General features: G+C 39.4%; 1 long non-coding RNA gene across 1 annotated transcript; it reads left to right on the top strand.

The window, feature by feature from the left end:
* Positions 1 to 332: 332 nt before the first annotated feature.
* On the top strand, positions 333 to 27,026 carry LOC118647117. Its single transcript, XR_004964431.1, has 2 exons — positions 333 to 3,838; positions 26,974 to 27,026. It is a non-coding gene; the product is annotated as an uncharacterized LOC118647117 (long non-coding RNA).
* The last annotated feature ends 230 nt before the right edge of the window (positions 27,027 to 27,256 follow it).

The following is a 27,256-nucleotide window of genomic DNA, read 5'->3' as shown; positions in this document are numbered from 1 at the left end:
TTTCTTCTTACTTTTTTTAACCTGAGAATAGTTACATAGGATTCTTTACGTTTAGGATTCTTCTTACGTCTCATTGGAAGAATGAAGCTTATGTCACAGCAAATTTTTTACATTCAGATTTTTTGTTTTTACAAGAGCAAATATAAATAACTTAATATGATAGTAATTTGACCTCACTTTAAATTGCGATAAAATAATATATTTCTTTTTTTTAATAATTATTCTTCACGATTCTTTAAATATAAAATTTTAACCAAAATGTTACAAATAAAACCGTTTTATTAAATAATTTCTCTATTTTTAAGAAACTTTATTAAACTGGTTAATATATTTTTTCCGTTTGTAATATTTTGATTTCTTCTTTTGATTTTTTCTTTTTTCACAAAATATTAATGAAATCTATGTAAATACTTAATATCGTTAGTTATTAATAAATTATAGAACAATTATATACGGTATGCAGTTAATAACAATGACTTTTTAATTGGGGTGTAAAAATTACGCTAGGTGATTATTTACCAAAAAAAAACTAGGTGACTCTTCACAAGATTATACGACATTTAAAACGTCTGATTACACTAATACTAATGAGAATATTCATGTATAGTTAGAATCATTAGAATCATGATAATGGCTCTATTCCCGTTTCACATCGCAATTAATAAGATTGAAACGATTGAAGCTTCCGTGTCCGAGTGTTAAAGGTTATTCTCTTGCACGACCGCTAACAATGATCCTCCAAGCAAGTCTCAAACGAGTTATCTAACGGCAATAAAGGCACGTATCGTACAGCCAATGGGCGGTGCTCGTTGCCGCCGATAGTGGCAACTTCCTATCGGCTTTTCAAGCGATTGCTGCCGCTTGCATCCGCAGATCGGTTCTACAGATAAGAAAACAGCCGAAGGCGCGAGGTGATATTGTCGATTCTCGCGTGATATCTACGCGCATGATATCTACGCGTTTTCTCGTATGTCATTCGATCGATGTGACCCGCTTTTTTTGTTCTTCACTTTCGAGTGAAATCACTTGTTTTTCCTTCCTTCCTTTTTCCTTCCTTCCTTCCTCTTTTCTTCCTTCCAATTCTTTTTTTTTCCCCCTATGTGTGTAAAATATTGTTTGCTACATCTTTTCATTTAGGGGAATAATTCAGCGTTAGCAATGTAAGGAAAACAAGTAAAGAGGCTCTGACGAGTTTCACGGATCGCGGCTTTGATGACGAAATAAACCTGTTAAGCGTAAAATAATTTTCATTTAGCTTCACCGTCGCGTAGCCGCGATGGTATACGTCTAACGCGGCGGAATGGTGCATCATTAGTGCATTGCGTTTAGTATGTTTCTTGTCAAACATTAAAATTAGTCCGTGAAATGTGCGCACGGTTTAACACAAACGTTGCGTTGAAACAATTTATAGTAAGCACACGTAGCATAATATTGAAGCTCATTTCAAGTTCAAAATTTATTTAATCAAATTGATACAAAATTCTTCTGATATGATAAAATATATTTTTGCATACAAAGATATATTATTTGGTATTTTAAAAAGCATATAAAATATGGAAGAACTTACAAATTCATTAAATGAATTGATTAGAGGTTTAAGAAAATTGAAAAACTTATTAGTTATCTCGTCGCAGCTTTTGAAAAAAAAAAAAAAAAAAAAAGATTAGTCGGACATTGCCGAACATGTGCGAGGCTCGAAGTATTATTTTCGAGATCAAGCCGCGACAGCCAATCAGATTCGATCTACATATTCGTGTTTGACATCTCGCTTTGATCGTCGCTTATCTGCGTGCAAATTTTTTTTCGACGTCGAAAAGTTTCGACGTCGAAAACAGTCGAAACTTTCCATGTTTCGACGATGTCACGGCTAATCTCTTCTCGGAAATCGCAAGTTGGCCCTTTGTTTTCTTCGATCTTCGGTGAGTTTTTCATTCGGGTCAACGAGGACACTTCTTGGAAATTCTCGTTCGGCACACCGTGTTTTGTTTTCGAGCGTCGACGGTTGGCGTCGCGCCGAGTCGCCAGGACTTTTTTTCGTTTCTTCGAAATGACGATCTCAAAGTGGCCAATCACCTACTTGCCTCACTCGTCATTTTTGCCCCCACCCATCGTTTCCAACGCTTCGGCGACTCAGTTTCGTCGCGAAGTCGTGAGTGTAGGGTCGTGTCGGGATTATGCTCCGCGATCGCGCGTCCTTTCGTTTCGTCGTGAACCTCGAACTGGTCGAACGTACAAACGAGTGTCGGGAGTATCGAATTCAAGCGACGGGCGATCGCTTCGGTCTGTTTGTTACTTCGTGTCGTGTCGTCGTGTGTTGAGAAATAACTACGAGAAACCGCGCACGTGAAGTGCACTTGGTATCTCGAGGGTATCGCGTTTCAACGAGCAGCTCGTGGCTTGTCCGAAAGAGTTTTGTGCTTCTTGTTTTATCGATATAGAAATTGATCGATATATCGAGAGTGATGCTCGAGCCTCGCTCGCGTTTATGTCGCCGCTGGTTTCTTTTCGACAGGTTTATTCGCACCAAGGTGGCCGGCGAATCGTTTCCTCCGTCTCCGCTCTTCAATTTTTTTACATCAGTTAAGTACCTCGATCCCGATCGCGGAGACAGGTGTGTGAAATACGCGGAAAGTATTCGATATCGTGAAGTGCGTCGCGTTCAACACACTTCACTCTGCAGTCGTCGCCCGTCGCTTGTCCGCAGGTGGTGTCGCACCATCCGCGTTCTTCGAGACAAAAGTTGGTCGAAATCTCGGAAACGGTGGTCAAGTCTCGCATTTACATTGGTCGTACGAAGGTGATTTTCACAAGCCGTTTCACTTTTTTCTTATATTTCCCGAATTTTTGCCGAGTATCTCAGTCCCGTCGGGAGACTATCGGGCAGGCCGAATATCGTAAATGATAATAATGACCATGATTTGGCGTTGGTTAATTGGTTAGACCCCGCGCAAGGCACGGAAAAAAATAGAACAATGTCGTGTGTGAAGAGTGCGCGGAGTAATCAATGTCGTGAAGTGCGTCGCGTTCGGCATTCGCGTCGCGGTTCAGTTCACAGCGTCCGTCGCTTGTGCTTTGAATGTGATTTCTCGTTTCTCGTTATAAATATTCGAGATCTCGGAAGCGATGCTCAAACCCGGTCTGTACTTTATCGCAGTCAGTTTCTTTTTTCGCGAAAAATGGCATTGTGGCCATTTCCTTTCACGTTATGTCAAAAATTTCGCAATTAAGTATTTTAGTTCCGTCGCAAAAGTACGCGGAGTAATCAATGTCGTGAAGTGCGCCGCGTTCGGCATTCGCGTCGCGGCTCAGTTCACAGCGTCCGTCGCTTGTACTCTGATGGTGATTTCTCGTTTCTCGTTATAAATATTCGAGATCTCGGAAGCGATGCTCGAACCCGGCCTGTACTTTATCGCAGCCAGTTTCTCTTCTCGCGAAAATGACATTGTGGTCATTTCCTTTCCCGTTATTTCCAAAATTTCGCAATTATGTACTTTAGTTCCGTCGTAAGAATGCGCGAGATTCAAATACCCGTCGGAACTTTGCGATCTCGTTTCTTCGATCCTTTATTTTACGTCTTCAACGTGACTGTCGCGTACGAATAAACATCGAATCGAATAATTAAGCGATCGCCCCGCGTTTTTTCAGTCCGCGCAATCGTCTTGTAAAATTCGTAATTTCGCGTCGCGATGATCTAACTTGAACATCCCTCGATCGTTTGTATGCAGCGATTTATGCCACGCGAGTGTCAGTGATAATACGAGTATAACCAAGGGCACCTGCTGCGGCAGAAGGGAGGAAAGGGACACCCGGAAGCAGACAGGAATTGGCGACGTACCGAGTGAGTTACTTGTTGCGCTTATTGTCAGACCTTATTGATAATTCTATCAAGTATATAGGTATAACGGCGTATTTATCGTTGGAAATACCTGGAATTTTCAGAGCATTAATTTTTAATCCTTGAAAATCCCGTGGATTTTCATGGAATTTTATTGATACTCGGGGAAATTTTTGAGAAATCTTACTTTCAAATTTAAATTGTCTTTTCCTGACAAAACTTTCTCCGGTAATTTTTTTTCTTAATAATGTAAAATCGATAGGCAATGAATATTCATCCATGTACGTACACTCTCTCGTGACTCGCGAGTTTTTGTTTAAAAGATTAGCGACAACAGAATACGCTGTTCTAAATTGGTGTTGTACGATTAATCACTTTTCGAATAATGTATTTCCTATAATCCATATATTACGAATAAATCATTATGTTACAATGATCATATATGCTTTATTGTAGAGAACAATTTTTTATTTCAGGTCGTTGTCTTTTCTAGATATATTTATTTTTTCAAAACTCGATTTTATCCTTTATTTTAACAAGCACGGGACATTTTTTCTAATTAGTTCCAAATGTCTAATGTCAATCAAATTTATGTCTACTGTCGTACTAATGGACGATTTTTTACGAAAACATTAGACATTTGCCTAAAGTTTCATGCAATATAATTTGTTCTGTCTTTTGTTAATTAAATTAAAATTATTTAAATCCGTTTTTATATTTATTATTTCAAATCTTTCATTATTCAGATTTAACCCAAGGATTTGTTCTAATACAGTCGAATCAGTTTCAAACTATCAGACAATTGTGAGAAAATTTTGCAGACCCCTGACAGTGACAAACTAATTTGGACATGAATGGGGACGAAGCTAAAATTTTAGCTTTGATTTTTATTTTTCTCTAAGAAAATATGAGCATAATTATAACAATTTTTATCTAGCATGCTATAAATTTCTGCTATGACCACACTCGTTCTCTTCGCACGAATAAAAGCATGTGACGCGGATTTTTTTTAATGTATAAACTCATACATGATAATCAAACTTCTCGCCTGCTTCGCGTTCTGAATTCAGCGTCATTTCCGTTTTCTAGAAGTACTGAGCCCATTCTGTTCGCACAGACCGAAAGTGGGAAAAGGAGGACCGGTGGAAACGGGGGCACGAAACGAGAGAGGACGAATAAATTTGCGGCAAACCGTCCCCTCAAAACGCGGCATGCAAATGGCCCCCGGGGCAATTTCAAATTTTACGATTCTAAAAGTCGTAGGTGCGACATTCTCCGCCTTCCACTGCCTGTCTGCTACTCCTATCCCGTGGAAGTTACCCCTGCGGCTTTTTACCAGGTCTTTTCCCCCGCCCCTTCCCCGTCCTTCTATCGACGAATCGTATTCACCCTTCCCGTTTAATGTCCCGCTAAAAAGTTCTCGTTCGCGGAAATCGTTCTCACAACGTAGCGTCCGTAGAAGATTCCCGTCACGTTCACCCAATTATTATATCTAAACGAAAATGCGCGAGTCTCGGACTTTCCGTCCAGAACCATTTGGGTCGGAAGGCCGCAAAAAGAGCTCATTAAATGCTCTTTGCAGGAAAAGTACACCTACGTGTGCGATATTCTTCCTACATTGTTGTCTTTGTTTGAGATTTTGCTGCATCAGGGACGACACATTATATCGTTATTGGACATGATTTTTTTTTTACTTAAAGTCAATTATTAATCTTATCAAGATAAATTATACACTGAGAAAAAATATTGTTACTTTGACTAAATTTTCCAACTGAACTAAATTTTGTTTATTCAAGTATTTATATATTTTAATTAATTATATCAATACTTGAATTGAAATTTGTGCATTTAAGCTAAACGCATAGATTCTTGTACTGACAAAATTTTAATTTAGTTGGAAAATTTTGTCAAATTAACAATATTTTTTTCTCAGTGTATGTTTTCTTAATAATCACAAAGATACGTGCTTGGATGTTTTATAAGTAATTTTATAAATAAAATGTATGCGAGTTCTAATCTCTCTCTCTTTTTCTCTCTTTCTCTTTTAATATTTTTAATTCTTGATCGATGTAAGTAGTTTCCTTTTCTCCGAAAAGGATATCGCGTACATTTTCCGAAAGTTAAATTGGAAAAATAAAAGATAGACACATAAACTATGGCCGGTACGTAAAAACGCAGACTTGTGAGAACTCGATCTGTCCATCGATCTTCGTTAATCCGTCTACGTTTTCAAGTGGAAGGAGAACGATGTTATCCTCGGGGGCGGGCCTCGAGAAATGGATTCCGAACGCGGCTTGACGAAACGCGAAACTGCGGCTTTCCTTTCAATGGTTTAACGAAATTTTAAGCATATCCGCGACTCTCAAGGTCGATTTCCATTTCCGGTATCTCGCGCAGCGTCTCTCCCAATTAAAGAGCCCGCCGAAGTTTCCCTGGAGCTGCTGCAAGCACCAATTTCCTCGCGCGCTCACCAAAGAGTGGATGCGCAATTCTCGCCAATCTAAGTTCGCGACGACTTTAATTATGCGTAGGCTACATCGGGCATTCGGAACAGCGAAACAGAAAAAGTCTGAGACGGACGAGACGAGAGGGAGGTAGAAAAAGAGGGAGAGAGAGAGAGAGAGAGAAGGCGGAAGAGGGAAGCAGGAAAAGCATGAACAGGCGTGCTAGACCGGAGCGTTCTTCCGCGACATTAAGAGAGAATATCGGACGACGTCCTTTTGATCGGTGAATTTCTTTCGCATTAAATCCCTTGCCAATCGCACGTTCCCCCTTATTATCGAGCCGTGGAACAATCATGTATTTCTCTTGCCTCGATACTGATAACTCACCTCCTCCACCGCCACAGTATTTTTTGCTCTTAATCTATTGTCCCGCGTCACAATAGACATCAGTAGAATATTTCCAATCCGAGCTATTATGTCTTTGTTCCTTGTTATCAGGAAGGATACTATAGTAAAACCTCAACAATCAGGCCGAGTCGATTCTCGATCTCTTTGGGCAGGTAATTATTTTATTGCACAACATTATATCACTTTTATTATTAAGACAGACAGGGGAAGAAAGAGAGAGAGAGAGAGAGAGAGAGAGAGAGAGAGAGAGAGAGAGAGAGAGATCATAAATTTTGCAAATTTTATGTAATTTAATTTTATCTGAGATTTAACTATAATGCCATTATTGTTCTTGATAACGTTATCAGAGATAATACGAGACATTATTGAGAAAATTATTTCTGCCTGAAGATTCAATTTTAATTTGTCTCTCTTAGCCTCCGTCTGAAACCACTAAACGAATGAATCTTTTCTGCAGCCCTCTCTTTCCTGTTCGACGATAATCACCAATAACAATGCCCCCAACGACAACATACTTCGTACTTTTACGCCACGCGCAATCCCGGTTAACTGCCGCGATTTAAAACCGTTAAGCGCGCACAAAACGAATCTTTCTTTATGGTCGTGAAATTTATACGATTGCGTTCGATTTTTGCTTTGCACCTGCAGGAGTTTCCCCTTTCATTCCGCTAACTGAAATATCACGTTGATAACGAGAACGTATGCGGAAGATCGCGGCCTGTGCAATAAAGAGAGACGTGTGTACAGGACAATCTAAAAGCACAATCCAAGGTTTTAAAAATTAGAATTTAACATGTGTCGAACTTGAGGAAAATGTCAAAGCAACGTAGAGTCGCAAATCAGCCTGGAGCAATTTGTATTTGGAAGCCGATCATAAGCAGGCTGATACGATTCATCGAGTCGATCAAGCCAGATGACTAATGTAAGCGCATAAGAATGTCGAACGAGATTGTTCATCGCGAACATTCGTATCTCTAACTAAATGTGAGAAATAATTGAAATTATTACCTATATGTTTTAAGAGACATAACTGCGTTAATTAGTCATTTTTCCTCCGCACTTTGTGATTCTCTTTTTAAATCGTGCTGTACGCGTGCCCGTCGTATCGGGGATCCACCCCGACCAAGTGGCGAGCACGTAGCGCGGACGTAGGTGTAATCTCGCCGCATACACACGCGATTCCGCGCCGGATATCAGGGAGCACGACTGAAGAGCTTACGGGGATCAATGGTCGTTCAGCGGCGTTTTATCCGGCCGGGCTTAAGCGTTAATTTTTTCGAATGAACTGGGTGACCGAGCCGCGCGCGGCTTTGGTCGGCCTGCGAGAGCGCGCGGCATTTATCGAATTTACAGCGTTTCGGTGTGCCGCGCGAATTTATCGACGATATTCGATGAATTCGCAAGCGCCGCTGCTTCGCGAGTTTATGCGATGTATCGACTGTACGAAGAGTACAGTGGAAATAAAATATAGAACATTTCCGACTTTTTGTAGAAAAATAAGAGCAACAATTAATGCAAAAATGCATTTCGGCAAAAGAAAAGAGAATAAATTATTTTACAAAGTATAACGCGAGTCGTGACTGCAAGTTATGATTTGGATACTGTGCGTATCATGATGCTTTTGTTTTTTAGATACATGGTCTACAGATTGTATAAACATAACAGAGTACAGAGTATAATGCGAAAATAATCTTCCATCGAATTAACAGGCAAGACTTCGCGTTACTTTATCGTGAAACTCTGTGAAGAATTTAAGAGTGATAATGAGGTAGAATAATGATTTCAACAAAGCTCCTCCCTCTCGCGGAGATGAGTAACCGACGTTAATGTTAATGTTAATAGCGTTCTGTTTCAGATTTGAATAATTTTCAAAGACTCATGAATATTTATCGATGTTATCACGAGCAAATACAGTTTTATCCTGTGGATTATTTTCGCATAAATTAACCGCTATGATAATGCGCGTAATTATTTAATTTATTATAGTTTCCGTGGTTAGTAGTTTTACAGACGCGCGAGAATTTTTTTTGTGGCTTAAACGAACGCTGAGCTGTTTGGTTATCTGTATGCTCTGAATTAATTGTATTATTTTCCGTTCTGCGATGGAACATATAATATTATTTCTGATGAAACACTTCATTTCAGTTTACCATTGGAGCTAAATTTTTCAAATAATTTCTCATTTATGCTTTGAAGAACAGTTAATAATGATTGCAAAATATTTCTTTTCGCTACAACAAATATGGCAAAAATACATTTATTCAACTGACTGTACTTAATGGGTGACGCAGTTAATTGCTTATGCCTCGTCGGTCGAATTCGTGCCTAATGATCCATCGTTTCGGTTGGATCGCGAAATTGGATACGAGCGATAACGATACCATTGCGCGAAACGTTCGATAGACAACGCGAACGATAGACAAAAGAATGGGCCCGGGTGACGCGGCGATGCGCAAATGACAATTCGACAAATTTAGCGTATTCGAGTCTGCCAACCGTGTCCGATATTCGTACAATTGAATAGCGCGTCCGCGATTTTTCATGCTATCAGAATTAATCGCGCATTGATCATTACCAATAAATTAGAGATTTAGTATTTTCAAATTTATTCATTTCCGGTAAGTTAAAAAATTATTACTGATATTAATTTTTATTTTAACTTTAATTGGTTTATTTACCGCAATACTTCGGACAACTTCTTTATATATCGATTAGTTATTTACATTTACACTGCACAGACGATACCTGTACAGATTATGCTAGATTAACTTTGATCTCGCGACAGGATATTAAAATTCTCGCAATGTACGAAATACACGCTTTAATGATCGCAATAAAATATTGCGAGTGCTATCGACGAGTGAGTAATCTCTCATTTCGCGGGATGCGCATCGCTTTAGCTTTCAAAGGTTAATAAAATATACGATGTTGGTGCACCTCATTAAAAGTTACTTGACATTTATGTATCGCGGGAGCGCGAAATTATATACCGGAAAACGTCACCGCCACCGCACGCGATTTCGCGATTCGTGCTCTCGGCGGCGATTGTCCGGAATAGAAGAGAGCTCGAATCGTCGCGAGAATAAGGAGAAAACGTCTTGCCGACGTGTCTCGCAAAGATGTTCCCGACAAAACAATCCGAAAGACAATCCGAGGGGCGCGCGGCGGCTTAATCCGAGGCGAAAGAGGCTGGAAAAAGCCCGACACCGAAGGTCGTAGCAACTCGCGAACGGTCAGGAGAGCTTAGTATGCATTGCGTGATAGCTCGCGTATACCCATTATATTATGCTCACCCTCTCTCACCCTGTCTACTATACCCTCTCGAACTATATTCAGCGGAAGAGATTTTCTGCCGGATGGTTCGTCGCTATTACCCGGCTGCTATCTACAGCTTCCTTCGTCTTCTCCCCCTCACCCTTTCTCTCTCTCTCTCTCTCTCTGCTTTACTCCGTTCATATCTCATATATACGCTCTCCTTTATACGCACCCGTTATACTGCCGGGTATTTACGTGAATGCGATTCTGGTTTCACGTACGCCGACGACGGGCACGTCCCGTACACGTTAGCGCGAAGACGTATTTGAGCGGTCGCTATGGTGAGAAGGCGGCGGAACGAGAGAGAGGGTTGCAAGCACAGCGGAGGAGGGGTGCGTCTGTGCAACGCTCCGACCGCAATCCGCGTGCGCGCAGACCGATGCACCGTCGATCCCCGCATGCACGCGCGTCGCACGGACGTGATTTCGCCCCGTAAGGGGGGTTTGAGCCGCGCGAAGGTGAACGTGCTAACGCGGCCCGGAGCCCCCCTTACCAGGGGGTGCTCCCGTAACGACGTCGTACGGATACATACGCGGGCCTTTCCGGAAATGTTCCCTCATACAGCGCAATCGAAGACGTGCCGTTACAGACCCGCCCCTCTCGCCTCTCGCGTCTTTTCGCGACGTTCTATTTCAATTCTGGCCACAATCGGTTCTCTATACGTGGAGTGGAATCGGATCGTTTCGCCTCCCTCGTCGAGAAACAAGATCCGAGCGCACGCGATGATCCGCTTCGGTATTCCTAGGGAAGAAAATTCTGGCGTAAAAAATGTATAAAAGATTTCAATCTCTCCGTACTCTCCACATACGAGATACGAGAAGTTACATTCGGAGTGAAAAAGGATTTTAATTATGTACTATCTGCAGGATAAATCTGCGGGAAACTGGCGAATAATCTCGCGGTAATGGCGAATTGAAGCCAATTTCGCGTGTCTTACTACTATAACGGTTTAGTAATTATATTTGTTCTAGTGAAATGTATTTCTATGTTGAGAAAGGATTAATCATATTTTTTGCTATTATAAATTACTGCATTTCGTTAGAAATTATGGAATTAAGTAGAAACGTAGCCGTTGTGATTGCTTGTGATTGCGTACCCTATCAAAATGTAAAAGAGCTCGTGATTTACATCATAGACGTAGATTATAATTACTTAAGAATGTTTATACTCCTCGGTTTCTATAGATTCTTGTGCATCGGAAATGGCAAAAGGAGGACGCGCTCATAGAGAATGTTACAAGCAACACAGCTGGAGGAACAGTCCGCGTTGAATTGCCGGCTGGCGAATAAAATAAAATTTTACAAGCGTTCGGGAGGCTTTGCCTCTAATTTTATCACCGGCTGTTTTCCGCGAGAGAATCGCCGTTACCTATTAGGAGGAAATTTAATTTTTTAGAGGCTTAAGTGTTAGTGTCGGCGATTTCGTTCGCCTTTAAAACCCTCATTGCGGATACTGCCAGCGGTCGACATATTTTCGGATCGCTCTGTCGCTCTCAAGTATACCGCAACTGTGCAATTGTCGCTAACTACTTTGAAAATTATTAGACTATCAATAATTATGATTATTTGTCAAATGATTATCACTTATTTCGTACTCTTATATTTTTTAATGAAAGAAAAATCTAATGGTGTAAATAATGCACGGGGTAGATACAAATTTTAACGATATTTAATGGTTTTAGAAACTACGTAAAATAATAATTTCGAAATTTGTATTACGTATTGCATATTAAATTAATTAATTAAATAATTTTATATATATATATATACTGTCTTAATAAAATAATTTTAATTAAAATTTCAGCTAATTTAATAGTACGAATTTTAATAATATAATAATATGATATAGAAATTAAATAAAATAGTTACATTTGATGTACGCTGTTAATAACATAATTTTAATAAACTTTGGTTAAATATAAATTTATATGCAATACAAATTTTAATGACGTGATAAAAAAGAAATTAAATTAAACACAGTAAATCTTGATGTATACCAATACCAGAACTTAACTAAAAAAATATTCTTTTTTATACGTTAATAGATAAATATAGTTTGTTGTGAAATGAGAATACGATCGTATAAAGATCAATTGAATACAATTTATGTTGGAATGAAGAAAATGAGATTGTTGACATGCGCGGCTGTGTAATCTCTGATCTCACCTGATTATGCTAGCCACGCGGTAATTTCTGTTTGCAAACCGGCTGACCTTTGACCCAGGCGTCGCGTGGAGGGAAATTCTCTCTACCATACGAGCTTGAAACAGGAGAGATTGCCGTGAACCGGCGATGAGTCGTTGAGGCAGCGCTTTTATCGCGAATTATTTCATCTCGCACACGTGGCACTCGCATATCATCATCCTTCCGATTTCGCGATGGAACTTTAATTATGAAAGCGATCTCGTCGGAATGTCGAAGAGAAAAAAAAAAAGAAATCACTTGATAAACGGTGAACAACGATCGCGCCATTTTCCATATGTAATTACGTGTTGTGCGCGCTCATTACGGAGATTTCCTAATCGCGAGATAGACGTTGGTTAATCGAGAACGACTCGATCTACTTCTGTACAATTTAATTTTGCACAATTACAGGATAAATCAGCAAAAATTTCACGTCACTACGCGAACGGACTCGACCTCCTCTCCGGACGAGGAGAGATATACGTGTGCATATTGGCGCGGAATTTTTCCCGTGAAATCAATCAACCCGGTTGAATTCAGCGTTGCAGCATCCCGCATCTGAGCGTGATTCGTCGTCGTCGTCGTCGTCGTCGTCGTCGGCGGCCCCTCTGCTCTTTACCGATTCCTTTCACAACGTCCTCAATCCCCTGCCTCACCGGCAGGAAAGGAAAATACGTAAACGAAAGTAGATATATGCGAGTAGATAGGATTGCTGCCTATACGCACAGACGCTCCACGAGTCGCTGAGAGTTCATTGGCTATAGCTATATAAGTCCGATATTTTCGCTCCCGCCGATCTCTTCGCTAGGTATTTCACGCTAGACACGTCCTCATAAGTTCTCATTACAGAACTATACGTTACTTCGAAATAGTCGTCGGTCTTGATAGTCTAGAATGTATAGATTGATTTGTCTCGCCAGTGAAATGGTCGTTGAATACGCTCATACATACCGTTGGGATTTTTAAGTTACTATCAGAGAATTGTTATACATACTTATATATTTTTAAATAAATATCTTTATGTTGTCTAAAAAATGTCTTAAAATAATAAAATAGAGAAATTAATTTTTTTCTTTGAAGTTAAAGTTAAATAAAGTTAGGTAAATAAACTGTTTAATTTTATTGTTTTGGACAAATGATAAAAATTATTGCTAGATTTTACATTTGATAATAAATATTTTTATAGTTTATATCTCTTTCATTTTATTCTAATCAATAAATATGGAATGTAATGTTAGCTATACGCGTTTCAAAAATATCTTATAAAAGAGACAACTTTTTAATGTCTTTTTAGAAAGTCTTAAAAATGTCTTTAAATTAACATTGTTTATTGAAGTCTTAAAGACATCTTAAAAGAGATGTCTCAAAGATATCTATTTTACGTATGTCGTTTCTATCGGTATTTTTAAATTTACTTTCTACGAATCACTATAAAGCTTTGCATTTAACGTCAGACGAAAAAATATTCCACAAATACGTTACGCTTTTTTTAAAATTTTTATCTATATCTAACACTGTGCGCGATACTGTGTATTCAAATGTATTCATGTTAGAATAAACTATTTATTTATTTTTAGTACAGAGATGATCCTTTACACTTGGTGAACGAATTTTTGCAGAAATCCGATAATCCTAATAAAAAGCGGTAAAACGCGCTGTTTTAACTACCGTGATTTATTTGATTGAACGACCATATCAATAATACGCATCTTATCCGTCACGTCCACACGTATTCGTCTAGAGTCTCGTCGGTTTTCTTCGAATTGATATTCAACTGAAGAATGGTTGGAAAATCATCAAGTGAAGTTCCTTCTCGTGACATACGATGAAGATTTTTATTTCATATATATAAGTTTAGATTTAGATTCGCCGTTTATTTATATAATATCTAATCCGCGGATATAATCTAAGTTAAATTATTAAGAAATGCTGCAAGGATCAGAATTACGACTCCGTATTCGTTTTACGTATTCGACGAGGGCGCGATTATATTTCACGCGTGTTATTTCACGCTTCGCGCGGCCGACAGGATACTAATTACGAACGTTAGCGCGCAGAAAGGCCGCTCGTTACCCTCTCGTTGCCCTATCCCTCCTTATTTCGACAGACGCGCGAGATTAGGCGGCGCGAGTGGCTGCGCGAGATCGATCGTTATTCCGCTTGATTATCGGCCCGGCAACGAATTAGCGTGCCTTCGAGTCGTCCTCCATTCTCGTTCGTTCTACGTTACCCTCCTCTCTTTGTTCGCTCTCCCTTTCTTTGTTCGCCTTATTTACCACGAAGCTCGGCCTCTCGTTGCATCCTCTTTTACGCCTGCGAACCATCTCCAGCCTCTCTTCTTTCCCTTCAATCCCCTTTTCTTCACGGTGGCTCGTGACCAGTCAAGCGCGTAAGAGGCTTCTTACTTTTTCTAATCTAGCCGGCAAGATAAAAAGTTGGGCACGATCGACGCTCTAAGCAGCAATTTACATGTAAGCTGTTATCCCTGCACCCCTTCTCATCCGGTTGCAATTACGTTCACACCGGGGGATAATCGCCGTCTATCTTTATCAGAAAATATATGATACATATGTGCGGCGTACACAAATTCGGCATTCATAAAATGTACATTCTACATGCTTATTTCCTTGAACATCAGTTATCGATGATTCCGTCACAATCCTATGGGGATTAATATCGATTATGAGAAAGAGAAAAGATTATATTAAACATTTATTTGGAATGTTTAAATGAAACTTACATAATTTTATCAAAGTCGATTGGAATTATATAATTTTAAACTGTAAAATGTACATATATAATTATAATATGTAACCTGTGCCTTTAATATTAAAGATAATTAATAATTATTGGGCAATTGGATATTGCCAGTATTATATTTCTGCAAGGGTATAATGTAAGAAATATTTAAGTACAAGAGATAAATAGCATTGTTTCTTGTTACGCGTCTGTTACGCGATTAGAATCATTCTCGTAAAGAACAATATTTTCAAACGTCAAGTGGCATCGTCAGGAAACGTCGTTAGGAGAAGTGTTATTAAAAAATCTGAAAATCTTTTTGTCGTATGAGATGATTAACTCGGTAATCATCTTGCACGAGATTCACTGCAGGAAGAGGGCGAGGCTCGTTCATCCTCATTTCTCTTTCTATCCGCGTCTTCCTCTACCTCCTTAGATATTTTCTATATATTTACCGGGCCGATAATCAGTCCCTGATAATTGGACGTCTTGGAATTGACGTCGTTCACGCCGACATCACCGACGGGCGTCCGCCGTCAAACTTTTTCCGCAGGACACTGATACGCTATCTAACTACAATTACGGCGTAATTAAGAACGGTGAGGGGCGATAATTAAAGATTAAGATACTTGCCAGCCGGGTAGGAGCCTGCAGAAGTGACAACATCGCCGCAAGCGAGCCAGCTCGGCGATATTAAACCCAGCCTGGTACGAACTACGCCGTGCCGGTGTAAAGTCGGCCATTGACTACTTGCGGATAATCGCTGCGCCTTGTACCCGCCTACATTAGCTCCGAGATGCAATGAAGTATGAGATGAAATATGAGCGGCGAGCGATAAACAGAAGAACGCGGTCTGCAGCATACACGTGCACGTAGATATATATGAAATTTGGATTTGAAATTAATTTGTACTGAAAATCAAAAGTCAATTTAGATTGATTATTAATAAAGTACTGTAGCTGTCTTATTTTCCATTACAGTTGTAATTATCCAAATATAATTCTTTAAACGATTCGTTGCAGGGCGTTACAAAAAATTTGCAAGTTAATTCACATTTACATCTTTATATTGTATAGCCGAGTTAATTTAACGTTCTTTTTTATTTAACCTTTATCGCGTTTTATTCCGTTATGTGAGATACGGAGGAGATAATTTGGATGGATGAAGTAATATGAGTAGAACACGTGGTTAGGAAATAATTACTGTTAAAGAAAGCGTCTCTCATATTATAACGTGGGGTAGTATTGCACTGGTATTTTCGCTGCAATATTTGTTTGACCAGGCTGTATGATCGAGGTGCATATATAAAATTGTTAAATCCAAATAATAGCCGGTTATCTCATCGAATCGAAAATAGATATGTTTCCTCTTATTCTCACTGTATATTTTTCCTGCCTTATTTTAGCAATTCATGATTACTCATCTCAATTTTATTAAACACCAACAGAACCTGTTTTCTCAAGCTACGATATTTTTTTATATTATATACGATGATGAGCAAATAAAATAAAGTTAATATTGCAAAGCTAATTTACGTAACAAAGACTAGTTTTGAATTGCAAATGGAATATTGCGAAACAATATATTGTTGATATAATCGCGTCTGACATACTTTCTAAAGTTGACTTGCAATTTTTTAAAAAGAGTTGATTCGTTCTACAAAAAGATACGCTTATCAACATTACAGGTTGTTTTTGGTAAATATTCGTTGACGCTAGAATACTGTTCTGGGCCAAAGTATCTTTTTATGGGATGAGTTCTCAGCTCACGTTACACGCAAGCTGTACTACTTTTGCACGTTAATGAGTAAGTTGCGAAGCTGCCATTTAATCGCTATAACGGGGAATAATGCGAAGCGTATAATCGGGACGAGGACGAAGAAACAAAACTCCGTTTGTGAACAATGGGTTCGTTAACGGCGGTGCTTCATTAACTGCGAAAACAAATTTTCTGGATGCTTTGCAATCATCGAGTCATTCAACTCCGCGCGACGTTTTGACGGCGCGACGAATGCCCGCGAATGCCAAGTTGTCGATACTTCTGTCTGATTCTGTCGCGCCGCGATTTGTTCAAGTCTCACCGAAGGTTCGCGCGCGATTTTAATCGCTATTCTCGCAGCATCTTAAAATATAATAACACCGATTGTAATGTAACACTTATTGCGATTCAACATTAATATATTCTGAAAGAATATACTGAAGCCCCTGTAGGACGTATTTACACGTATAACGATCTCTAACTGTATTTCTCTCATTTTTCATCTTTTTTCCTTCATGAATATTTGCTTGCAGATTTTATATAAATCTTGAAATTGCGAAAGATTTGATTGTAGAGCTGTATGTAAAATTCGCAACAAACTTTTCCGTTTGGCGAATGCTGCGTTACATGTATCGCGAAAAATTCCGCAACCCCCGATACGAGAAATAAAAATTTTTGTTAAGCAAATGTTATTTAGCTCTCGCGTAACTTGTCCCTTTATAACTCGGTCACTGTCGGTGTTATTTTATTGCCCGGCGCGTTGCACTCGTTCACTAACTCCCTAAAATGCCCCGGTTTGCGAAATTGGTACGTAGATGGACCATGTCGACTCGCGTTCACGAGAGAGAAAAAGAGAAAGGAAAGGAGAGGTAGATAGAGAGAAAGAGAGATAAGTCTGGATGAACCGAAAGTAGTGTAAATCGAGCTTACAATCCAATCAGACAGCTCCCCCGACTCTGTTTCTCTTTCGAGCTCTCCGAGGTTCGTCAGACGCTCGAGGGAAGGAATGACGAAAGCGAGAGAAAGAAGAAGTCTACCGAAGCGTTTGCGCGTGTGTGAGCGCGCGCGCATTTGAGAATAGAAGGGTAGTAGCTGCGAGGGTGACGATCAAGAAGAGGGTGGATAGTAAGGTAGAAGCGACAGGGCCGCAGAAATAGCCTCGGGGGTGGTTTAAGTAAGGGGCGGCATAGTTGTAGCGGCGGAGGAGGAGGAGGTAGGTGGTTCGTGATCCTCGCGAGAGGGTGGCAGGGACACGCAGATATTTCCGAGTACATTTTTGATGGGATTTTTAAATGAGCTTCAATTGCGTTAAACGCTACGCCTCTCTCGACTTAAGGCAAGATTTCCTTAAACGACATTTCAGCCTCTCAGAGCCTCGGCGCTGTCTCGTTCCGGAATGAAAATTACCGGAGGTCGGTCTCGTCCTCTCCGCGTCCTTATATCTGCGCTCGTTTTTTTCTCTTTCTTTCCTCTTTTTCCCTCCCCCCTTTTTTTACTCCCGTCGCCGTCGCTTATGGCTATTTACCGTGTGTATCGAGATATCAGTGACGTCAATTAGCTTCCAAATAATTTCAGAGTTTCTTGCACGAAAGTGTGCGGATATATTCAATGAACGTTCACCAATTCTTTCGACCATACCTCTGAATAAAATATCTGCCATCGAGAAATTCTCTCTGGTATTGAACTTACGAAAAAAATCTGTTTTGATAGAAAAACACGCGATATTCGGGACACCCCGTATAGCAAATAAACTTGAGATTACTCGAGAGCTCGATAAACATCATGCTACATGATGCGCGTGTGGGTTGAGCATAAATTGCGTATAAATTACGAGGAGATTCGGGACAAATTGAAACACGATCGTGAGAGAGAGATTATTGCATCCGCAATTAACAATTCTTCATAACAATTTGCTATAATTTCTAGAGCACTAATATCATTTATTGCGTATCGAGAAAAACGTTAAATTGCTAAATGATAGTACGAAAAATTTGTCAGATACAATTAAGCAAGCAAAAAGAGAGCGATGGCGACAGTAGATAATTTCGTATAAAGTCAGTTGCCCGCGCGAGATACGCGCGCGAATAAGGATAATGTTAGGTGGAAAGAGATAAGGTGAAATAAATTGTGCCGAGTTTAAGCGTACTTTTACGGTGACGATGGAACACGTCTTAAAACCAACAATGTGGAAACAAAGAAGGGTAGAAGCGTCGTATCTACAATGGAGATACAGCTGCATCAACCGAGAGAGAAGAATTCAAGAAGAAAATTCACATACACACATACGCATATAACACACATACATATATCTACTTTTTTCCCCTTTTAAGATATTGAATTTTTTAATTATTTTAAACACACGAAATGCACGAACCTTGTACAAGTTGTTAAATATTGTACTGCTTTATGAATAAGTATATTTGTAAATAAAGCAATATAATATTTAGCAATTTTTTTAATGTATAAACTTTACGTATAACATTTTTCAAAAATTTGTATATTAAAATAGATTTTGTAAATTCGTGTTTATTTTTGAGAGCACAAAATTCACGAAGTCTGTTTTAATGCATTTTAGAAAAATAATATAAACATTTTCCTATACTTTTATATATGATTTTAATCGTTAAAGCTACATAATTATCTATTTTTGTGTTTCCTGCATCAATTTAAACTTTTTATGTATAACATATGATGCTTCTTCATAGACTTTGTAGACTTCTTCGATTTTTTAATTTTTCCACGTAATTTCTCCATGTCGCGGAAAGAGGTACTTTAATTTCTAAAGAGGTTGCTGCTAAATACTCAGAATGCACGATGCAAACAACGACCGATGTGAATGCATCCAGTCGTCGGAGCGCACCAGACAGCTCAAGCGCAGTTAACTGCCACTTATCGAATTAGAAGTTTAACCATGTCACGTAATTTCGCCGCGGTAAGAACGTAATTGGCACTTAATCCCTTTAACGGGACGTTAACATGTAGCGGCGACGAACCCTTGATGATCCCCGTCATACATCACGCGTAACGATGCACTTGACGGTCCCAAAGACTCGCCACTGGAAAGTATCGACGCGTACATATTTTCGTTGACGTCGCTGTCGCAGAGTTTATGCGTTTATCTCTGCCGCGTCGAAGAGCAGTAACATTACAGCTGCGTCGATAGAAGAGAGAAAGAGGGAGAGAGATGGGAAAGAGAAGTCTGCAACGTGCTGTGAAGATTCAATTTTGCAGCGTTTGCCAGCACGTGCAGCGCGTTAATCTCACGACGTTTAAACGATGAATCGTCAGGTAAATTGTCGTATACCCGCTGCCAGTCCGGCACAATATTGCGTCTAGTTGCACTTGTGCAACACGTCCGATCAGCGCGCAACATAATGAGCTCGCTCGGCTACTTTGTTTCACGATAATGGACGAGATCGAGCCGGAGCGCTATCGCGTGATTCGATTAACACAATCGCAATCAAATTATCATCATAAAGGTTCCAGCAGTTATTACTAATTGTATGAAATACTAAATTTTTTGCATTAACGCGAAGAACTTTTATCTATTTTTTCTAATCATAGAATTCTTTCAAAATAGAATTTAATGTATAGTATGTGCACACTACACACACACACACACACACACACACACACACACACACACACACACACACACACACACAAATATTTGATATATAAAAATTAATTCTATCTTAATCATTTTTATTAATGAAATTGTATTATTATTTCAAATCACAGTAATGTATCCGTGAAACAAGGTAATTTGTGATATTATTTCGTGGTTGACGGAAGTCTATGTTATGATATTTGTTTCATCGCGGCAAAATGCTACTTAAGATTGAAATAGATTTCGAGGTGGGATTTTCGAAAGTTTCCGCTAATCAGAAAGCATTTGTGCATCGCCGTTGCGAGGATGTCGCTTAGAGCCTGAGGATAGATCTCCCAGAATTTGTGTCGGATGAGACACTTTGGTAAATTAGACTACTTTCTCAGTAACGAGCGACACACAAGCGTGAAGGAAATGCTTGGGCGCGTTTTCTCTCGCTCGTGGACGGAGTCGCATCTGGCGCCATTCGAAAACTTTTGTATTATGTCAGGCGCCAGTAACGCAAAATGCAACGCAGCTCGTAAAACGTGGACATAAACATCGCCGACAACGCGAAATACATGGTGAGCACGATTGTTCTGTGTTCAGCGCCTAATGGTGAACGTACCAATTCTCTCGGCAACATTTTTCTAAACTGGAAGACCGATTTATAGTAAAAAAAAAAAAAAAATATCGGTCGATATTGATTGATGAATTTATTACTAACCTATAACTATTTGTTAGTATATTTTTTACTATGTTTTTTATCAAATATGAATCTACTCTAAAATAAATTTAATCTTTACCAATCCGAACACAAACTATCTTCCGGATAGGTAGGAATTTAATAAGTATTTTTTTTATGAAGTATACCGTGCATCGTAAAAGCTCATATAACATTTCCATTCTTTAATTAAATTGTTATATTTCGCAATAATTTCTTCTTGTTTGGGTAAAATAATTAACGTTAATAGTATGTATCTTTTATAAATGAAAGTACTACTGAAATATGGTATGTTTACATAACCGACACACCGAAGTCCAAAATTTACACTTATCAGTCAGCTGATAACCAGATAAAGGTTTTCAGCAGCTGTGTTATATTATTCTATCAGTCACCCGAGGTTGATGTCTCTGTTTACCAATGTCTAACATCTAATAATAGATTGCTGTTTACCTGTTAAATCCATCCTTCCACTTCGATCGTCTCGAGCGACGAGACTTTAGTCTTTTCAGGAGAAAAAAAAAACTCCGCTTGTGTCTCGAGTCACCGGCCCCAACGATAGTCACAGGTAGTATCAACTCCCTCGAAAGCGAGCGCGAAGATGCGCGGCGACGAAGCTAGCGGATCAGCGACGCGATTCTTCGAACTCGTTGAAAAAAAAAGAAATCCTGTCCGTCGACATAGGATGCAGGTTGCGCGAGAGAGCATCCGAACCACTGGCTACGTGTTTTCTTACGGGAGTTTGGCGCGCGACTGTGCTACTGGGGCCAACCCCGGCAGCCATCAACCCTCTTATGGCTCTGTGTCCCTACGCGTTTCAACCCCTCCTCACTACCCTCGTTCTGTCTCCGTTCTCACCTTTCGCTCTCTCGCTCTCGCTCTCTCTCTCTCTCTCTCTCTCTCTCTCTCTCTTCTCTCTCTCTCTCTCTCTCTTCTCCCCTGTTCCGCACTGCTCTGTCACCCCACCACTTTCATCCCTACCAGAATGACGAGCGTGACAATCCTTCTCTATTTTCCTTCCAACCCTCAATATCCTTTCCTTTTTTCTCTTACGGTGTCGTCCTACATCTTTTTCTCTTTTTCTCTCTCTGTCTTTCTCCTTTCCTTCAGGACTGACTCTCCGTCTTTTTCCTACTGATAGTCTCTACTCTGTCGTTCTGCCTGCCACCCCTTGCACTTATTCGCTATCTCACTTTATCCTTCATCCTCGCAGAGCTTCATTACGACACCTTTAGCCCCCGTGAGCTATTTCATCCCCCGCGTTGCGACCGTCAGCCGTCTCGCTTCGACGCCTTTGACCACTCACAGGGTTATCCCAACGTTCGTCGTGTCTCTGCTTTCTCTCGTTTCTACTACATCTCTCTCTCTCTCTCTCTCTCTCTTTCTCTTTCTCTCGTTCTCAGTTTCCCCTCATTCGCCTCGTCCGCCATCTGTCTCTGTCTCGCAGAGTGCAACCCCTTCTCGCCGCGGAATCACCACCGACATGGACCGGCGCTTAGCGCCGGCGCGCCCGCCACGATTCAAAACTGCGGTTAGAAGGGGTCGTCGGAGATAAGGATGCGTCCTAAATATAGCGACGTGATGCTTAAGACGCCCCCACCTATTCCCCGACACTCTTACTCGGTCTTATAAGCGCCTCTCTTAGTCGCGCTCGGAATTTCGCGAACTTCTTTCACTACTACTATAATAAACGTATATTCGCTTTTCTGTTCGTTGGGGATAAAAAGATATAGACGCACTCCTGGAAAATTTGTCTGACAACATTTTATGGCAGATAGATTTTGTCAGATTCACAAACAGTTGTGTAATTTTTAGGATTTAGCTTAAACGGGAGAAAATTTAGGAGAAGAACTTGAAGCCGCTTTAATTGAATTTAACTTTTAATCGGTTGCTGCTTACTTTTGAAAGATTTACTCTTAAAACCGTAAATGACAGTAGAAAATCCTCATATCAAGCTCGTTTTTTTTTGTATCTTTAGCATCTTAACATCTGAATACCTCGCATTGTTTCTCGATTCAAACTCAAACATGCTGAATGCACTTGAATACTTGATCGTTCTCGGGATCGATCGGAGATGAGGACTATAACTGCCTGTCGGCGTGTAGTTAATAAGAAACGCATATGAGGCGTACGGGAGCAGTGGAATGAAGTATCAGCGTGCGCGTCGCGTCGCATCCTAGCTTGCGTATAAATAAGGACAGGCTAAGCCCCGTTCTGGCCTGTAATTACGACGGAACTAAGCCGGGTATTCCGTGGATCGGTGATCCTTCGTGCCTGGCGCGACGCCGAGGATCTCCGCTCGGCCGAAACCAATTTGGAATTAATGTAACGTCCTGCGGAATTAACGTGGCGGAGTCCTGCCGAACGGAAACGGCCCGATCCTTGACGCGAAACTTTGTTTAAGTAAAAAATTCGCAAGAGCCAAATGCATCGATAAAGTTGAGATTTATTTTTTTACTCGATTTACAATGGTACACATCAACGCGATTTTTTTGTCTTTAGAACGTATTTTTTTTATAACTTATTGTATAATGCGATTTTTATAGGAATGATTTTTTTATAAAATAGTTTTAGGATTTATCCATTTTTTATGATAGGGTAAATTAGGGATATGATGGCCATACGAAGAAGATAGTATGTTTTTTGCATTTAAAGAAACTATTCGGGACATCATACCCGAGTTTATCCTACTTGTAGATACAAAATTACTAACTTACTGTCTTTTTGTTGGTTTTAGAAAGGCAGTAGATTTTACAGCAAAATACAAAGCCTAAATTGCAATTAAAACGATATAGTAATATGTATAATATTTCTGTCAATATTCACTTTATTATATAATCGCTGATTAAAGCCAAGGAGTTTCATTGTTAAGAAGTAGATATATATACCGCGGGAGTTCTATCTTGCTGCTAACAAATGTGAATCACGTCATTGACCCGGTTTACTGCACAGATTTGTGTACGCGAGCAGCAGGATACGTGGATTATTACCACGGGATTAGGTCTTGGACGGGATACATTAAATGAAAGGCAACATCAAGGGTCCATAACGTCGACGTTATACTAACGTCCAACATTCAACGGCCCGTTCTCGCATTTCACAGTTTGTCTAGAACACATTATATTTTGTGGAAATAATATAGATTGTGGAATAACGGCTATTATTTTGCTTTAACTCTGATTTCTTAATTGCTTTCGTACCTCTCAAAATAAAGTACTAACCTATAAATCAACCCGTCGTCGCTGGTAATATAAATTATACAATTTTTGTTGTAGAAAGAGATGATTGATCGTCTTATGAAATTTAACGAAGGAATTGTTAATAATAAAAGGTTATTTTTTAGCAGCATAATCAAGCATAAAGGATTAAAAAAAACAATTTAAAGTGACTTAGTTTGTTAAAATAATCTAACTTTAAGTAATTATAAAGGATATTTATTTCTATCTTGGTGTTTAGTAAGAAAGATCTTAATTTATTTACCAAGCGCCAAATTTCTCGGTGACTTCGTCTAATTAAAGATAAGTGATAAAAAATAGAGTTGCAGGGTAAAACGTTCTAATACTTCGGTAATGGAATTTGCTAAAAAAAAGCTATGAGATAACAAGAAGGAATTACGAAGTGTACTTTAAGGTCGAATAGACACTACAGAAGGATGCGAGCAATTACAGAAGTATTTGTAAGTAGAGCATTTCCAGACAAAGGGTAACAAGAATGGCGTTAAACGGATCCAATCTGTTCTTCGTTAATTTCCGTCTTGTTAATCATTATCAGACGGTCTTTAGAAGAGGTGTATGGATACTGGGCTGTTGACCAGCCACTACATTAAAACGTCGCGAACATCAAGCGACCACTGGATTCGTCAGACGGCCGAATAAGATGTCACGAATTAAAGCCATACCACAGTAGTTTCGAAAGGGTTTCTCTCCTACATGGCATTAGGCTGCTATTGTTTCACCGACCGAGAATGACGACAACTGTCTTTCACGAGGATAAAGATATATATTAAAATGGCCGATATATATAGTAACATTTATCAATGCATTTTTTAAATGTTAATAGAACGACGAGAGCTCGGTTTTTTTTTAAGAATTTTGTAAATAATTAGCAGTAGAATTTAATAGCACTATTAAAGATTTTTAAACTGTCCGAATAATGTCAAGTGAGTCAATTTTTATTTTACATTTAATAATTATTGTCTTATATGTTAATATCTTATTAATTTTATTTTTCTGATGTTAATATTCATCATATTAAGAATTACTTTAGATTCTTTTTACTTGTCTATAGATTTTTTTTACTTACTGCAAGATGTTAAAATAACTAAACTAACATTATTTTAATAAAAATTTCTATTGAAAATGTCATTAAATATTATTTTACATTACTAAGATTTAACAAAAACTCTACTAAACTTAAATTAACACCTGAGCGCAAATTTACTCAGAGAAAGAGAGAGAGAGAGAAAGAAGCACTTTAGAGTTAAATTATAAAATATTAAATGTACTTGAAATTTTTCTATAAGAATAGACAAGAGTATTAAGCAATATTAAGAGCGTCGTAATGACAATAAAACATTGTGCATTTCATGTAACAACGTAAGAAAAATAAACGAAATATAATTAAACAGACACGCGGGGCTTCAATTAAAGTCTCGTTCCAAATTCGACGTTCGAAGTACCTCTGTCGAAGACGAGGAGTCACAGCACGAGGCGATGGGGCGGCGCAGGGTGGCAGGAAGATTTAATTCGCTTTCGATTTAATTCGCCGCGAGGCAAACCATTGTTTCGGCTGATCCGCGCGACAAAACGCGCGCGCGCGCTCAGAACCGACGACCGATGAAAATGAAATTAGGAATGCGAAAAGAGGGAAAAAAAGAGGACGCGCGTGAGCTGTAACGCGCGCGCGAGAGGTGGTTACACGAGAGAAAGAGAAGGAGAGAGAGAGGGAGGGGGAGTGGGGGAGGGTAAAATAACGACGGAGGATAAAAGAGATGAGAGAAAGCGAGAGATAACGAGAGGAAGAGAGTCGATGTACCAACCCCCTTATCCGATAGACCGACACGTACTAAACCCTTTCCCCCCCGTTGACAGTTTACTCGCGGTTCGCTTGTCATCGGCAAAGATACAAAGATAATTGGTCATTGGGGTATGCTATCGCGCGGGGCGAAGCGAGATAGACGAAACCAAGTACTTTGAAGAGGGCAGGCACTTTGAGCAGATTTGCTTTGGCCGTTGTTTCGGGCTTGTATTTTAGTTTAGATCAAAAGACTGACGCCACTGACCAATTCAGCCGTATCTAAGCTGTCACCTCTCCGTCCTACCGTCGGCATCCTTTCTCGTTCTCTCTGTCTCGTCGCTCGTCGTGTGTCGTGTCTCGCGTTGTTGTACAATAACGGACCCCTGTTCTTCTCTCTCAAATCCGCCGCCTTTCCCTTTTAACGGTAGATTCTTTGACGGATTTGCAGTCTACTTGTCTTAGGCGAGCTTTAATTATGGCGATATTTAGCGAAATTTATGCCTTCCGAGCTAAAATAAAATTTAAATATTTATTGCAAATTTAAATATTAATGTATTTAACGTATATGACATTTTTTAATGCGTTTGCTATAAACAATGTACCGCAAATAAAACGCTTTTTAGTTGTAGTTATATTTTCTATTTTAACTCTACGTCAAGTACAATTTGATGCATTAACTGTCGAGTCAATTAATCAATTATAACAATTTCTGAATAGCATTTTTTTCAAATCTTTCCCTGTATTGAAAGCTCGTGGTTGAAATTACCAGATATTTTCCTCGAATAACATTTAAGTGACGTTGAATGTATCATGATTCTGCGACATAAATTTAACTATACTAAGCATAGATATGCAAATTAAAATTATCGATACACATATTCTTCGAAAAATTTTATATCATTCGAAAATTTTACGATTGGAACGCTCTTATGATTTACAAAAATTTTATTCTTTCTTTGTAGAGACGGTTCTTACAATTCCTGAACCCGAATGCAACGTGATGGTGAGGAAAAAAGAAAGCGATGCGAGGACTCCGACAAGCTGGAAGCGATAGAATTGAAGTTCACGCGACAGGTGGCATAATGGTCATGCACGCGGTATGCGTCATTTACATATCAATGGTGAGTAATATAAATTACACGTAATTACTTGGGCATTCGGGAGAGTCGCTAATTTTATTCTACCCTATTTCCATTCGCGATTGCGCCTAGACCTGTATGTATTGAATAACGACAAGGTAGGCTC

The sequence above is a fragment of the Monomorium pharaonis genome, chromosome 8 (genome assembly GCF_013373865.1).
Source record: "Monomorium pharaonis isolate MP-MQ-018 chromosome 8, ASM1337386v2, whole genome shotgun sequence".
NCBI classification, from domain to species: domain Eukaryota; kingdom Metazoa; phylum Arthropoda; class Insecta; order Hymenoptera; family Formicidae; genus Monomorium; species Monomorium pharaonis.
This window is presented reverse-complemented; position numbering and strand designations above follow the sequence as displayed.